This window comes from Hyla sarda, chromosome 5 (genome assembly GCF_029499605.1).
Source record: "Hyla sarda isolate aHylSar1 chromosome 5, aHylSar1.hap1, whole genome shotgun sequence".
NCBI lineage: Eukaryota > Metazoa > Chordata > Amphibia > Anura > Hylidae > Hyla > Hyla sarda.
In genome coordinates, this window is record NC_079193.1 from 346,198,910 (window position 1) to 346,215,461 (window position 16,552).

Consider the following 16,552-nt stretch of genomic DNA (forward strand, 5'->3'; position numbering starts at 1 on the left):
ATACAGAGGAAACAGTTGAAGAGTTTGTTACCTACCTTACTCAAACTAATACAATGAATTTTTAGACATTGAGATTTGCATTAAAGATTGTCAGATAGAAAAAAAAGGATTCAGAAAAGGAATAGCGAAAAGACAGTGAAAATATGAAAGACAGTGTGCCATATAGCCAGTTCATCAGGCTAAAAATAATCAATTCCAGTAAAGAAATCTATACACAGCAAACAGAAGAGCTAAAAGAATGGCTGCTAGTCAGAGGGTATCCTAGAGAGGTGATAGAGAAAGCATATAAAAAAGCAGAACAGAAAACAAGGAGTGAACTACTATACAATAAAGAAATAAATGAGAAAAAAAGAGTTTTTCTTCTCATTTTGCAATTCCCCAATCAATAAAACCCTGAGCAGCATTATTCATAAAAATTGGTTTATTTTAGAACAGGATTTGGATTTAAAAAGGATAGCAGAGAATAAACCGGTCATTACATTCAAACATAACAAAACAATAGGAGATTTCTTCAAAAATATAGTAAAAAAAAGAACAAAGAAAAAAACAGTAATTACAAATGTGGGAATTGCTCCATGTGCAATTTTATGGAAGAAGGCAGAAAAAGGACCCTTGAAGACGGCGCTGCTAGCTCTGGTATGAAGAATGAAGCAAAGCCAGGGATACTGGAAAAGTCCTCAGCAGGACATTTTATTGTAATAAATACACGAGGCGCTGTCCATCGGTCTTCTTTTTCTTTTCTCCACAGAATGTGCAATTTTAATCTTTGTAAAAAGTTGTTTAGATCAGGTCCAAAAAGGATAGAGGTCACACATCTTATCACCTGCAAAACAACATTTGTCGTTTATGGTTTAATATGCCCATGTGGCTATTATTATTTTGGGAAGACAAAGCACAGGTTGTTTGAAAGAATAGGGGACACTTTAGGTCAATAGAAATGGGAAAAGGAGCCACCAGATTTATTACACATGTAAAAGAATCGCGTAGAGAAGACATAAAATCAATAAGGCTTGCTGGTCTAGAAAGAGTGGATCTGAATGAAAGAGGTGGTGATAGACATAGAGCACTGCTACAAAGAGATAGCAGAGACAGGTGCAATGGGTCTTAATGAAAGAAACACATTTTTTGCTTTTCTTTAAGTTCCAGGTTCGGTCCATTGTTTTTATGAAGTCATTATGTATAGGATAAATAATACACATTGTATATAGTTTTCCACTATACATAGACTATATAATTGGGCAGTACCTGTGATGTGATGTCAATTCCGGGCCTGAGGAAACGCCCAGAGGGCGGGAAACAGCGCAGTCACTCCAGACGGGGCTCCCCACGATCCACTGCCCTGCCATACCATCTGTCCATGTATAGCCACCTTTTATCATCTAAATAAAGAAAACAGCATTGGAATAGTGGTGAGTGATCCCGTCTTTTTTCATATCCCTCCAGCGTGTGTATACAGTGACTACTCAGCGAGAGTAAATGCGAGTGTGAATAGCGCTCAACACGCGACCACAAGTTATACTTATTGATCGCCCCCCCCCCCCCGCAGTGCGGGGTTAATTTCTAGAGACTGGGTGCCTCTTTAAAGGGGTATTCCAGGATTTTATTTTTAACTATGCTTCCAGGGCTGCAAAGTTAGTGTACTTTGCACTGTATTGTCTATACCTGTGTTTCAGGCTGGTCTCGCAATTCTTCTGTGATTTTCGCCCAAATATTTATTTTTAACAGCATACAAAATTACTCAGGTCTCTGGTTTTCCCAGGTTACAGTGCGGCCGAGACATGATATCACTAGTCAGGTGTGCAAAGGGAGCCTTCCTGCTTCAATGGGTGGAGCGACTGCTGGGTTGAAGAGAGATCATTTTACAACAGCTGGAGGCACCCTGGTTAGAAAACACTGGTCTTTTGAATGGAATGCAACTCATTTGTGTTTTAATGGGTGGGGTGGCTGATTTGTGCGAGGGAGAAAATTTACCTCACACTTACAAACAAGAAACTATGGGATTTTTATTTGAGAGAACAAACTCCAACAGGAAATAGCAAGTTCACAAAAAAAATTTGCCTCAGCATTATGGTATTCTCACAACATAGCCATTTAGCCCTAAGACAAGCACAGATCCTTCGTAAGCATGTCCATTACTGTCTCGCAGGTACGTATTAAAATCACCTTATGGTGAATAACCCCTTTAAGGGTCAAAGGTCTGACTTTAACTTACAGGAGACTGATTCATAGGGGGCACTAGAGAAAAAACGTTCTTCCTTATGGAGTAGAGCTAATTTGCATACTTTTTCCCATGGGGCAGTGCCTGTAAGTCTTTATACACAAGCTGAGTCTCTTTAGAGAGAACAGCTATCCACTTGACCTCTGCCAAAGGCTTCTTATTGGCCAACCAGTGCCCTACTTTATATTGATAAGAGGGAAGAATCCTAAAACAGCTGTTTACCAACACTTTTCTGTCTTTATATGTTTCTATAGTCATGTTGGAAGACTCTTCAGAATGTTTTAACGTTTAGTTAATAATTACTGAGGGTTTGCTACAATTGTATCCAGTCTAAGCCATTCAAACACTAATACATTGCGGAATGCATCTCATTCAGGCTGGGTTCACATCACGTTTTTCCCCATACGGGAGCACATATGGCTGGGGGGAGCTAAAAACTTGCGCTCCCGTATCCCTGACGTATGCCGCCCATATGTAATTAATTTTAATGAGCTGACCAGAGTGAACCGGTTGGCTCATTTTGACTGGAAGCAGTTTTCTACTGGACCTAAAACCATAGTCAACCGCGATTTTAGGTCTGGTAGAAAACCGCATATGGGGAAAAATGAGCCGACCGGTTCATTCCAGTCGGCTCATTGAAATTAATTACATACGGGCGGCATACGGCAGGGATATGGGAGCACAAGTTTTTAGCTGCCCCCAGCCATATGCGCTCCCGTATGGGGAAAAACGTGATGTGAACCCAGCCTCACATTGTCTACCTGGCACTGGACACAAAAATATTACGCAAAAATGTCTATGTTGCACAAAACTTGGTTTTTCACTTTGCAGTGGTAGCTGATTTATGTAGTGCGACTTTTCTTTAAAAAAATATGTCGCAAGTTTTGCGCAGTTATACCTCAAACATACAGCTGCCCAGCTCAAACATTTTTGGCGCAGTGGATTAAAATGTCTCAAAAAAAGTTGCAGAGTAAGAACCATACAAAAAGTTGCGCTAAAGTGTAATAAAAAAAATTTAAAAAGCTAAACATATGTATAACTTGCACTGCGACAATTGAATACACGTACACATGACCACCACACAAATTACAGGATTATAAAAGTCGTGCACCTACACCATCCTTGAAACATTTCCCCCATTGTTCTTGAAAATGTGAAAAATAAATAAATAAAAACCACTTGTGTAAGAAAGCTTTTCATAAAAGGTAAAACCCCCTTTAAAGTTACAGTAGGTTCTTTTTTTTCTTTTTTCATTAAGGAGCGTGTATCTATTATAGATGACATTCCCTTTGTGAGCCTTGTATTAGATGTTGGATGATCAGTACTTGGTTAGATCAAATGTTTATTCCCGGTGTCAGATTCCTGACTGGTTAGTCTGATGTGCGCGGCTCGCCTTTACAGCACCGGCATCAAAGCCATCTATTATTCAGAAGCTTTTGTGGCAGGTTCACAGGAGATGGCTACACAGAAATGTCATTACTTCTTCAAATACAGAATCTTAGATCATTACATCATTACATCAGTCAAATCAAGCTGCGTACATGGGGCAAAAAAAATCTACCAGCTGAATAGGGGCAATTACACGTCAACGTAATGCTGTGAAACATTTGCACCAGTGAGAAACAGATAGGGGGTATGAAATTGGCCTCAAGCTGTAGGTGGGTCCAAATTGATCTCACTAAAATAGGTCCAGAAAGTCAACTGGGTCCAGAAAGTTAAGCAGATTTGTAAATTACTTTTATTAAAAAATCTTAATTCTTCCAATAATTATCAGCTGCTGAAATTGAAGTTTTTTTTTTTTTTTTTTCTGTCTGGCAACAGTGCTCTCTGCTGACATCATCTTTTCTCGGGAACTGCACAGAGTAGAAGAGGTTTGCTATGAGGATTTGCTTCTACTCTGGACAGTTCCAGAGACAGGCGTCATCAGGGAGCACTTAGACAGAAAAGAACAACTCAACTTCAACAGCTCATAAGTACTGAAAGGATTAAGATTGCTTAATTAAAGCAATTTACAAATCTGTTTATCTTTCTGGAGCCAGTTGATATATAAAAAAAAAGTTTTTTCCTGGATAACCCCTTTAACACTGAGATATCCTTAGTACTGATGAGGTGCAAGGATGGCTTAAAGACTGACCAAGCAGGTAGAAAAACAAAGTTTATGTATAAAGAAGTAAATAGATGGCACTCACCACTCTTTGGCAGTGTATTTTATTCAAACATATTCAGCGGGTACAGTTATGCAGGGGTGCCTCCATGGAGGCGCCCCTGCATGACTGTACCCGCTGAATATGTTTGAATAAAATACGCTGCTGCAGAGTGGTGAGTGCCATCTATTTACTTCTTTATACATATCTATTTGTGGACTTACCTATATGTGGATCTGCACCACTAGTTGACAGCCCCTGGCCACAATTCACACTGCCGAGAACTGTTGAAGAGAGTTTACCGACACACATTTGAAGTACCAGACCAGTTCTTCTATATAGAAAAACAAAGGAACCACTCACTAGTGTTGGGCGCGAATATTCGCATTTCAAATTTTTATTGCGAGTATCGCAAATTTGCGAATTCGCGAATATTGCGAATATATTCACTATATATTCAAAATTGCACATATTCGCTTTTTTCCATATATGCACATATGTAAATATTCGCATATGTGAATATTTGCATATTCCCATATGTGAATATTTGTATATGCCCATATTCGCATATGTGAATATTTGCATATTCCTTCTTTTCACTTGTGGGCCAATTAGAATGATGCAAATACACTTGTCAGAGGTTATCAGCAACATCCCTAGCAACCAATAGTAAAGTTGCCCACCCCCCTCACTGTTTTCTTCCTCGAATATGCGAATATTCCCATTTGCAAATATGCAAATATAACGAATACGCAAAATTCACGAATATAGGACGAATATTTGTCTATATATTCATGAAATATCGCGAATTTGAATATTGGCAATGCCGCTCATCACTACCCATCACTCAATACCCTTGGTAAAAGTCCATCTTCTTTATTCATCCCAGACATATTAATACAAAGGTCAGTAACAATTGCGCCACTGTGACGGGTTTCAAGCAACAATTCATTTTCAAAGCATTTGAACAATCAAACACATCACAGTAGCGCTTTATTCTATGGGCCAGGCCTAGTTTGGGATAGGCAACGTTTGGGACTCACCTTCTGGATACACCAGCAGTCGTGTCACAGCATCATCCTTACAGGAAGTGCATAGAGATCCTTGCAAACACTCACCATAGGCCATACACCTAAAGACCATTCACAATTTGCTCAGATAAATAGGACACAACACTCAAGTCAGTCTATATCCTAAAGAGACATATCTAGGTGCAGAGAAATCACTGGAATAAATGGGATAGTGGGGCTACTAAAGTAAAGTAGAATGACAAATATCCCTTAAATGGGTACTCCGTTGGAAAAATAAAAACATTTTATCAACTGGTGCCAGAAAGTTAAACAGACTTGTAAATTACTTGTAAATTAAAAAATCTTAATCCTTCCAGTACTTATTAGCTGCTGAATACTACAGAGGAAATTATTTTCTTTTTGGACTCAGTGCTCTCTGCTGACATCACAAGCACTGTGCTCTCTGCTGACTTCTCTGTCCATTTTAAGAACTGACCAGAGTGGGAGAAAATCCCCAAAGAAAACATATGGTGCTCTGGACAGTTCCTAAAATGGACAGAGATGTCAGTAGAGAGCACTGTGCTCGTGATGTCAGCAGAGAGCACTGCACTCCAAAAAGAAAATAATTTCCTCTGTATTATTCAGCAGCTAATAAGTACTGGAAGGATTAAGATTTTTTTAATAGAAGCAATTTACAAATCTGTTTAACTTTCTGGCAGCAGTTGATAAAAAAAAAAAAAAAGTTTTCCACTGGAGTACCCCTTTTAAAGTTACCATGTCCGTGAACACCACACAAATATCTTAAGGACAGAGATTAGTGAAAATAAACTGCTTTCTGCTGGGACTAAGTTTTATTCAAAAGAAATGTACAATATTCTCGCAATGTTACCAAAGCATTGCACAGTAAAGTACCAAGTTGTTTTCTAAAAACCCTGGCTTTTGAGGTGTTCTTTCCTGAGGCCTTCAGCTTCATTGAAATAGTTTTTTTTTGTGGCAATCTTCACAATGGCACAGGGTTGCACCACTTCAGCTACGGGATACAACAAATCTCATCATACATCATACACACAACCCTAGTTCTGGCAAACATGAACTTGACATACTGTATGACATCATCACAGCCTGCGCCTGCACTAATTCATATTCCGGTGAGGAGTACCAGAGCAGTAACGGTGTTGTGGTGACAAATATCTTCTTAGCTACTTGCTGTGAACTCACCCTGTTTTTTGTGGTATAAACCACTAAAGATTTTTTCACTTTACTCCGTGTGCTGCAGTATATCCTTTTTTTGCCATATATATATATATACACACACACATATATATATATATATATATATATATATATATATATATATATATATACACACACACAAAATATATATATATATATATATATATATATATATATATATATATATATAGTTAGTTATTCTATACCTTTTACACCTTGAACATAGCACATCATAAATATCAACCAAGAGACATTTTGCTTTAACATTTTTCTAAATGTTCTGATTGGTTGCTTTGGGTTTCGGCACATTTATGACCACCATCGTTTGCTGCTAAAAGTTGTGGTTATAGAAGGACCCGAGGAAAATGATTTATTGTTACATGAAGCTCTTGGGATATAGAAACGTGGCTGAAAATGGGTCACTCAGGCATTTTTACAAGACGTGGTCCAAGTGGGAATAATAGATCGAGGTCATGTACGTAATGAAATGTGGAGAAATAATTCTAGGTTTAAAATAATTGGGAAGAGAAGGCAGCGGTTAAAATCAGATATATATGTAACGTTGCAGCAAATAGTTACATATTGTTCATAAGGTTGAAAACACCTTTATTCTTACTGTGTTAATCCAGAGGAAGGCAAAAAACCCTTATGATGCTGATGCCAATTGCCCCATACCAGGGGGAATATTCTTTTCTGACTCCAATTTGGTATCAGAATAAATATGCCAAAAGTAATGGCAGATCACTATTGGGATATAGTTATATTCCTACTTACAGGGAAGATATACAGACTGAATTCCGGAGGATGATGATGTGGTAATGATTTGCAAAGACACTTGGAGTTCCTTGTTGGTTACTTTATATTATTTCCAGTGGCATTGCTAGGGTAGGTAGGTGTCACCCGATGCGGTAGCAAATGGTGTCACCCCTCCCCCACTCCCAAACTGCAACTCAACAAATTTACTGACACAGTTGGCACGACACATTGCCGCCTAGCCAATCACTGGCCACAACGGTGTCCCGCCTCAGACAGGGATTGGCTGAGCGGCAATATGACATATTGTCTGTAGCATCAGGAAGCATGCTCTGCTGCTGGTCACACTTCTGCCCCTATTCTATTCAAATCCCTCCACCAGCCCTACACACAAAATAAACTACATTTTATTTATAAGAAACACTTTAAGGTAGGTAAAATAATTTTCCATGACCAATAATACCAGTATATAAGGAGTAAATATATACCACCTCACAATTACTGGATAATACCGCCATACTGTACTGAATAAAACCACTATACACAGACCAGTATATTATACAGGATATGTATACAATATAAGTGATTATATACAGGACCATATGGCGGTAGATATCAGCTGTCCACTGGATCTGTATACCATATAAGTGATTACAGTTACATCTAGGGGCTCACAATTACGTCATTTCTGTTCAGTGGCGTCCTCTTTCCTTTTCTTCTCCATCCACATCAGAACACCATGTCGATCTCTTAATAACTGCAGGACAAACATGTTAGACTCTGTATTTTCCAATGCCACCTCTCTCCCCCTCCCCCCTCTTCTACACAATCTTTCCATTTATAAACCCCTAATTGTTATAAAGCCCTCCTTGGTGTCCTGCAAAGTAAAAGGGAAGGTAGGTGGGTAGCCAGATAAATAGTTCACTAGGTAGGTAGATCAGGAAGCCAGATATGTAGGTATGTTGCTAGCTAGGAAGTTAGGCAGCCATGTATGAAGGCCAGGTAGGTGCATAGTTAGGTAACCAGGTATGTAGGTAGGAAGCAAGATATAATGTAAAAAGATCAGTCCTCAGTGTCTCACTCACAATAGAGTGTAATGGATATCTGGTAAATTAATTCTTGAAATGCCAGTTACTAATTAAATGTGTGTTATTTATTACACAATAGCCAAAAATACATATAATAAAAGTATCTCTAGAAGTCTGCCTCCGCAGGGCCCTTGCGGTGTATAGGCTTGCTTCAGAGAATAATTAAAATTAACAATTAAAACTATATAGTATTGCGGTTCACCCCTATAATCATATTAATTACCATGTAACTGAGCAGACATTCATATAGTCCTAAAATAATCCTGCAACAAAAAATACTCCTGTGACATAAGATGATCCTGTAACAAAAATCATATGGCAAGAATAATGTCCTGCAATGCAAATCCTAAAGCCGACAATATGTAATATGCAATAAGGAAAGAAGACTGATCCGAAGTATATCCTGTAAATGATGAATAATATGTTAAGTCCGATTTATAACAGAAGGAGAAATTTGTGGATCCTGTAAAAATATAGATTCCTTCAAACACTCCCATTGTATCTGTCAATCAAGTTATATGTACTTTCAAGTCTCTAGTCAGATGTTACAATGTAGTTGATCAAGTGATACAAGGTAGTTCATGCGATATAGTTCATGCCAAGCAGATCCTATGTTGTAAATGTAACATATTTATATTTGAATCATATTTTCAGTGGAAGTCCTGTTAAGAAAGAGGTTTTGGCCTACTGTGCCACTCACCGCCCTTTAATGGTTTGATAACTCTCCGGGATGGTGGCTTTCTGGCTGGAGGTGGTGACACCCGGTATCGGGGTCTAGCCCCTTCTTACAGCCTGGAATCGCTGTTGCCGTGAATGCTTGCTCCGATGTAGGTGTGTGATTTAATCGGTCAGCTGATTGCAGGTCAGCTGACCTTGGCTGTGTTAAGTCTCAATATGCCTCGGAGTTTTCAGATTCTCTTAGCGGGAGATTTGGAAATGATGGAGGGTCCGGTCATGATCTTACAACTCATGCTCCGGACAAAATGGACCACAAAGGTCTGCTGGCAGTTGTAGTCCTTGATTAGAAATTATCCAAGGTAATTTTGCAGATAGATGATCCTTTTGATCTGGATATAGCATATGTATAGTCCTTTTTGCAATGCTGAAACAGGAAAAATATTCAAATAATATATAAAAAAAATATATGAAAAACGCAGGTGAACCGCAGGCTAAATGTGAACTTCACATTAGGTGTAGGCAGCAGAGTTCCCCCATAGTAGATATAGGGTGCAGAGTTCCCCCATAGTGGGTGTAGGTAGCAGAGTTCCCCCACAGTGGGTGTAGGCAGCAGAGTTCCCCCACATTGGGTGTAGGCAGCAGAGTTCCCCCACAGTGGGTGTAGACAGCAGGGTCCCCCCACAGCAGGTGTAGAAAACAGGGTCCCCCCATAGTTGGTGTAGGTATCAGGATCCCCCCACAATATGTGAAGGCATCAGGATCCCTCCACAGTAGGTGTAGGCCGCAGAGTTCCCCCCCTCCAGTAGGTGTAGGCAGAAGAGCTAGAGTCCCTGTCCCCTGTAAATGTAGACAGCAGAGTTAGGGTTCCCCCCAGTAGGTGTGGGTAGCAGAGTTGGAGTCCCCGTCCCAGTAGGTTTAGACAGCAGAATTTGGGTTCCTTGCCAGTAGGTGTGGGCAGCCGAGTTAGAGTCCCCCCCCCAATAGGTGTAGACAGTAGAGTTAGGGTTCCCCCAGAAGGTATAGGCAGCAGAGTTTTTCCCCCTTCCTAGCTTAAAAAAAGAAAATTATGCTCACCTGATGTCCATGATCTTCTCCTCCGGAGCGCAGCAAGGGCCCGCGTCCTTCTTCCTCCACAGTGCAGGCGCCGGTGAGTGACGTCATCAGCACCTGAACTACGTGGGGGCAGAGGTCACATCTCCTGTGTGTAAGCTGCAGATGCGGCTCATACAGAGGGGACGCCTTCTCCTGTATGTACGTGTAACGCACATACAGGAGAAGGCAGCGCTGTCTGCTGGGGATCCGGGACAAGTGTCCTGGATCCTCAGTAGCGGCAGGCCCTGTAACTGGCCGGCCCCTCAGACAAAGTCCGATCAGACCGGCCGGTCAGTCCACGCTTGGTTTTTGCTGTACAACCCCATTAACTCTTTAAGGACACAGCAGATTTTGGCCTCAAGAACACAGACAATTTTATTGTTGCTTTTTCACTTGTTTTTTTGTAATGACACATTTCATTTTCATTTTTCATATTTTTTGATTTCTCAACAACCCTAAATACAGTAAAGAATGCAATCACAGTTTGTGCCTCCATGGCAGGGAAACCATTTTTAAAACTCAAAGAGGGAGATTTATCAAAACCTGTCCAGTGGAAAAGTTGCTGAGCTGCCCATAGTAACCAATCAGATCGCTTCTTTCATTTTTGAAAAGGCCTCTGAAAAATGAAATACGTGATCTGATTGGTTGCTATGGGCAACTCAGCAACTTTTCCTCTGGACAGGTTTTGATAAATCTCTCCCAAAATCTGCTACAATCGTATCCATGCATGGACCGATATGGACCCCATTCAATCCTATGACCCAAACCTATCCAGCTAATGTCTACTTTCGGGTATTTTCCGAGAGCATCTGACTTTTGGATCTGACTAAAAATTGTGATGTGCTGCGTTTTTCAGTCTGGTCCAAATGTCAATGTAGATGAGGAATCAAAAAAATAAACTGTGATGTGACTGTGACGGTAAAAGGGGATCCAACCCAATTCTAGCAAGGTGTAGCCTAATATAGTGGCCATAGCAACCAATCGGATTCCCACTTTCATTTAATAAAAAAGGTCGGATCTGACTGATTGCTATGGGAAGGTGCTCCACTGATCCTTTGCACAAAGTTAGAAAAATCTTCTCCAGTGAGTATATATTAGTGCCCCACACAAATTATCTTGGATGTCAGGTCAGATAATCCCTTGAGGGTAGGCTCCCACCTAACTGATCCGCCGGTGACCTGACCCATTTTGTGCCTCCAGCTGTTGCCAAGCCCTCCACCCTCTTCCCCCGCCTTGTCCCGCCCCAGGCCTGCTCACAGCGGCAATCTGCCGCTACGAGCAGCCACACTGGGGGCCTGATAATCGCTGAGTCCACTCTGACATTGCGGAGCTGCCACGATGTCTGAGTGCACTGAGCATGTGCATATTACGGCTGCTCCGCAATGTCAGAGTGCACTTGCCGACTCGCAGGCCCTGTGCGCCTGTTCGACGCGGCGGATTGCTGCTGCGAGCAGGCCAGGGGTGGGACAAGGCAGGGGAACATGTGGGGGGCTTGGCAACAGCTGGAGGCACAAAATGGGTTGGGTCACCGGCGGATCCCTTAGGTGTGACCTTTCCCTTAAACTACAAATCCATGTCTAACTAATGTCATCTGTGCAGGCTTAAAAGGAATCCCCAATGACATCTTCCTCCATTGAAGCCATGGCCTCTGACAGGCAGGAGAGCTGAGGTTCACACACTTTGGGGGAGATTTATAAAAACCGTTGTAGAGGAAAAGTGGGGCAGTTGCTCATAGCAACCAATCAGATCGCTTCTTTCATTTAAAAAAATGCCTCTACACGGGTTTTTTTTATTTATAAATCTCCCCTTTTATCATCATGTCGAGGCATATTAATATTATGTTCAGGTTAATAATAATAATTATTATTATTATTCCAATAAATAAATAAATACTATTTAACCCCTTCCCTGGCATGCCTTTGGGGCCTTAATGACCAAGCAATTTTTTTTGTAACTTTTTTATTTTACCTTTGAAGAAGCCATTTAAGAGCTTGTTTTTTTTGTTTTGTTTTTTTTGTGGGACAAGTGACAGGTTTTACTTTTTAATGCCACCATTTGGGGGTTCAGATATCTTATTGGTTAATTTTTATTAACTCTTTTTTTGCTGCTCAAATAAAAAAAATGCAATTTTGTCAATAATTTTTTACACACAACAAACATACTGTGAAAAGAAGACAAAAACACACTGTGACCCCCGCCTAACATCCAGGCAACTAGTAGTTTTAAAATCAATTCAGATTTTTGCCTGTTTTGCAGTAAATATCCAGTTTCTTACAAAGATACAATGTGTGAACACGACAGGAGCGCAGTTGTGTGCACTTTTTATCTGAGATCAGAATGACATGTACATGGGGGTTTTCAGCCTTTGAATGCATTCACTGACAGCAAACAGATGTCTTGGAAATGGTAAGAAATGGAAACATAAATTGGGGAGATGTATCAAACCTTGTGCAGAGGAATGGTGGAGCAGTTGCCATAGCAACATTACATTACATGGCCAAACAAAGAAATCAGAGGGACCATTGTGATGTCACACATGTGATGTCATGAGGTGGAGGAGGTAAAGACAGTTCGCTGTGGGGTTATTTCACTTGCTCACTGTCTGCTGCATTAGCCACAGTGCGCTGCATTCTCTCGCCATTTTTTGGATTGTATCTACTACTTATACTTTTGAGAAGAGCTAGCCCACATCCTACAGCGAGGCGGAGGAACAGCAGAGCCTCATCTGTATTGGGAAAGCCTTTTCAATGGGGCGGTCCGGCTTTATTGCCCTACTGCTCCTATTGGTCTGGACTGAAGTCAGTGCCAGACCGATCTACACGACACCCGATGTTGGACCAAGCGCTGAGCCACTGACCCCCGAAAGTGAGGAGGAAACACCAAGAGACTCACAAATCATGGAGACGATTGGGGAAGGTCTATCCGAACTGGTCAAATGGGTACTGATCGTCCTGGGCATACTTACTGTATGCACCTGTGTAGGCCTGCGCTATCTCTGTTACCTGTATAACAAACACAGCGACAAAATCCCTATTGATAAAATCATGGGCCTGTATACGAAGCCGCAGGTGGAGGAGGATTAATTCTGGACAACATCACAGGTCAGTAGTTGAAATAATATGTTGAAAATGTATATTCTGTTATGTGTGTGTCTTATGATATCATATTCATTGTATTAATTTTCATGTGTTTTTATTGCAGAAGTTGATTGCTTCACGGAACATCTGCAGGAAAATGTTATATAACATGTTTATCATATCAATAAAAATCTATAAAGCCAAGTTCAGATCTTGCATTTATTGTTGTTGATGACTGCGACAATCACAGATTAGCTTTACTATGTTTAGTGTAGTTAAGGAAGCAAAAAAACCTGTGCTGGTGGTTGTGGTCAACTAGGGCAATTATTTATGGTTTCCCTTTCCCATAAAGGAGAACACTTGCTCTCTAGTGCCACCTAGTGGAAGTAGCATTTTTTCAGGTCAACGTCTGGGCCCTATTAGAGCATTGGAAGTGGATAAGGAAGCATTACCCATCTGTAAACAGATGTTTGAGGGTTCTTGTGCAGTCATGGGACACAACCACCTTCCCTCCAGATCTGTCTCATTCTCTCTGTTATAATCTGTGGGAAATGAGATCAGATTTAATTAACCCCTTAAGGACGCAGGACGTAAATGTACGTCCTGGTGAGGTGGTACTTAACGCACCAGGACGTACATTTACGTCCTAAGCATAACCGCGGGCATCGGAGCGATGCCCGTGTCATGCGCGGCTGATCCCGGCTGCTGATCGCAGCCAGGGACCCGCCGGCAATGGCCGACGCCCGCGATCTCGCGGGCGTCCGCCATTAACCCCTCAGGTGCCGGGATCAATACAGATCCCGGCATCTGCGGCAGTTCGCGATTAAAATGAACGATCGGATCGCCCGCAGCGCTGCTGCGGGGATCCGATCATTCATAACGCCGCACGGAGGTCCCCTCTCCTTCCTCCGTGCGGCTCCCGGCGTCTCCTGCTCTGGTCTGTGATCGAGCAGACCAGAGCAGGAGATGACCGATAATACTGATCTGTTCTATGTCCTATACATAGAACAGATCAGTATTAGCAATCATGGTATTGCTATGAATAGTCCTCTATGGGGACTATTCAAGTGTAAAAAAAAATGTAAAAAAATGTAAAAGTAAAAGTAAAAAAAAAGTGAAAAATCCCCTCCCCCAATAAAAAAGTAAAACGTCCGTTTTTTCCTATTTTACCCCCAAAAAGCGTAAAAAACATTTTTATAGACATATTTGGTATCGCCGCGTGCGTAAATGTCAAAACTATTAAAATAAAATGTTAATGATCCCGTACGGTGAACGGCGTGAACGAAAAAAAATTTAAAAAGTACAAAATTCCTACTTTTTTAATACATTTTATTAAAAAAAAATTATAAAAAATGTATTAAAAGTTTTTTATATGCAAATGTGGCATCAAAAAAAAGTACAGATCATGGCGCAAAAAATGAGCCCCCAAACCGCCGCTTATACGGAAAAATAAAAAAGTTATAGGTCATCAAAATAAAGGGATTATAAACGTACTAATTTGGTTAAAAAGTTTGTGATTTTTTTTAAGCGCAACAATAATATAAAAGTACGTAATAATGGGTATCATTTTAATCGTATTGACCCTCAGAATAAAGAACACATGTCATTTTTACCAGAAATTGTACGGCGTGAAAACAAAACCTTCCAAAATTAGCAAAATTGCGTTTTTCGTTTTAATTTCCCCACAAAAATAGTGTTTTTTGGTTGCGCCATACATTTTATGATATAATGAGTGATGTCATTACAAAGGACAACTGGTCGCGCAAAAAACAAGCCCTCATACTAGTCTGTGAATGAAAATATAAAAGAGTTATGATTTTTAGAAGGCGAGGAGGAAAAAATGAAAACGTAAAAATTAAATTGTCTGAGTCCTTAAGGCCAAAATGGGCTGAGTCCTTAAGGGGTTAATAGCCTGAGAATGAGCCATGCACTTCCCCCTGTTGTTACTCAACATTGCAGCTGGTCTCAGGACTAACAGGGAGATTTATCAAAACTTGTGCAGAGGAAAAAGTGCCCAGTGGCCCATAGCAACCAATCAGATCACTTGTTTCATTTTTAACAAGGCCTCTGCAAAATAATAGAAGCGCTCTGATTGGTTGCTATGGGCAACTGGGCAACTTTTCCTTTGATAAATCTCCCCCTAAGACCCGATGCGTTCTCAACTTTTGACATGTCTGAACTACATGGTTAAAAAAGTTGTTTTTAATATATGGACTGTTTTTTTTTTTTTGTTTTTTTTTTTACAAATGTTAGAGAGTTTACTAGGGTAAATACAGGGGCAGATAAGATACTGGAACAGTCCAGTTACCTGCTCTCTCCTGCGCCTACACAAGATGGCTTCCTGTGGTGAAGATACTTGTCCTTTACTCACGGGTTTGCAGCACAATAACACAAGTGGAGGGCGTACAGTACGCTGAAGAACCGGGTGACGTGCTGAACTACACAGCACTAACCCCGACAAGTTTCCTCTTGTTTTTTTCACCTGCAAAAACAACAGAAAAAAATGGCAAAAAAATAATTGTCACCCCCTTTTCCTGCGTTTTATACACTGTGGCAGTTTTTCACAGCCTTCAGGGTACCACTCCATGGACTATATGCAGGGCGCCCGGCCCACAGAGTGTATAGTATACAGCGGTGCATAGCCCTTTGATGTGTACTATATAGGAGCCGGGACTTCCGTCACTATACTGATGAGAGTCCCTGTACAGCTGTGGGCAAAGCTCATGCTGGGCAGGAGGTATACATCATACATCTCCTGTGCAGCAAAAATTCCCAGTACAAACATCTCAGGGTTCCCAGTACTTCATTCTTTCAGGTGACAAAATATTATGTATCTGATTTATCCCTTAACGACCAATGACGTATATTTACGTCCTTGGCTGGCTCCCGCGATATAATGTGGGGTCACGCGGTGACCCCGTGTCATATCGGGCCGGACCCAGGCTTCAACTCATGCCGGGACACGGGGCTAATAGCGCGCGGCAGCGATCGCGGTGCCGCGTGCTATTAACCCTTTAGACACGGCGTTCAAAGTTGAACGCCGCGTTTAAAACGAAAGTAAAAGCTTCCCGGCTGCTCAGTGGGAGCTATAACACTGCAAAAAAAAATAAAAAAAAAGTGTAAAAAAAAAGTTCATAAATGTGATTTAACCCTTTCCCTAATAAAAGTCCAAATCACCCCCCTTTTCCCATAAAAAAAAAAGAATGTAAATAAAAATAAATATAAACATATGTGGTATTGCCGCATGCGTAAGTGTCCG

General features: G+C 40.9%; 1 long non-coding RNA gene across 2 annotated transcripts; it reads right to left on the reverse strand.

The window, feature by feature from the left end:
• Positions 1-429: 429 nt before the first annotated feature.
• On the reverse strand, positions 430-15,901 carry LOC130272754 (uncharacterized). Of its 2 annotated transcripts, none has more exons than XR_008843721.1 (3): positions 15,602-15,901; positions 1,246-1,379; positions 430-823 (listed from the first exon to the last, which is right to left on the reverse strand). It is a non-coding gene; the product is annotated as an uncharacterized LOC130272754 (long non-coding RNA). The 2 variants fall into 2 exon arrangements; XR_008843720.1 differs by lacking the exon at positions 15,602-15,901 and adding an exon at positions 12,662-12,683.
• Between the last annotated feature and the right edge of the window lie 651 nt (positions 15,902-16,552).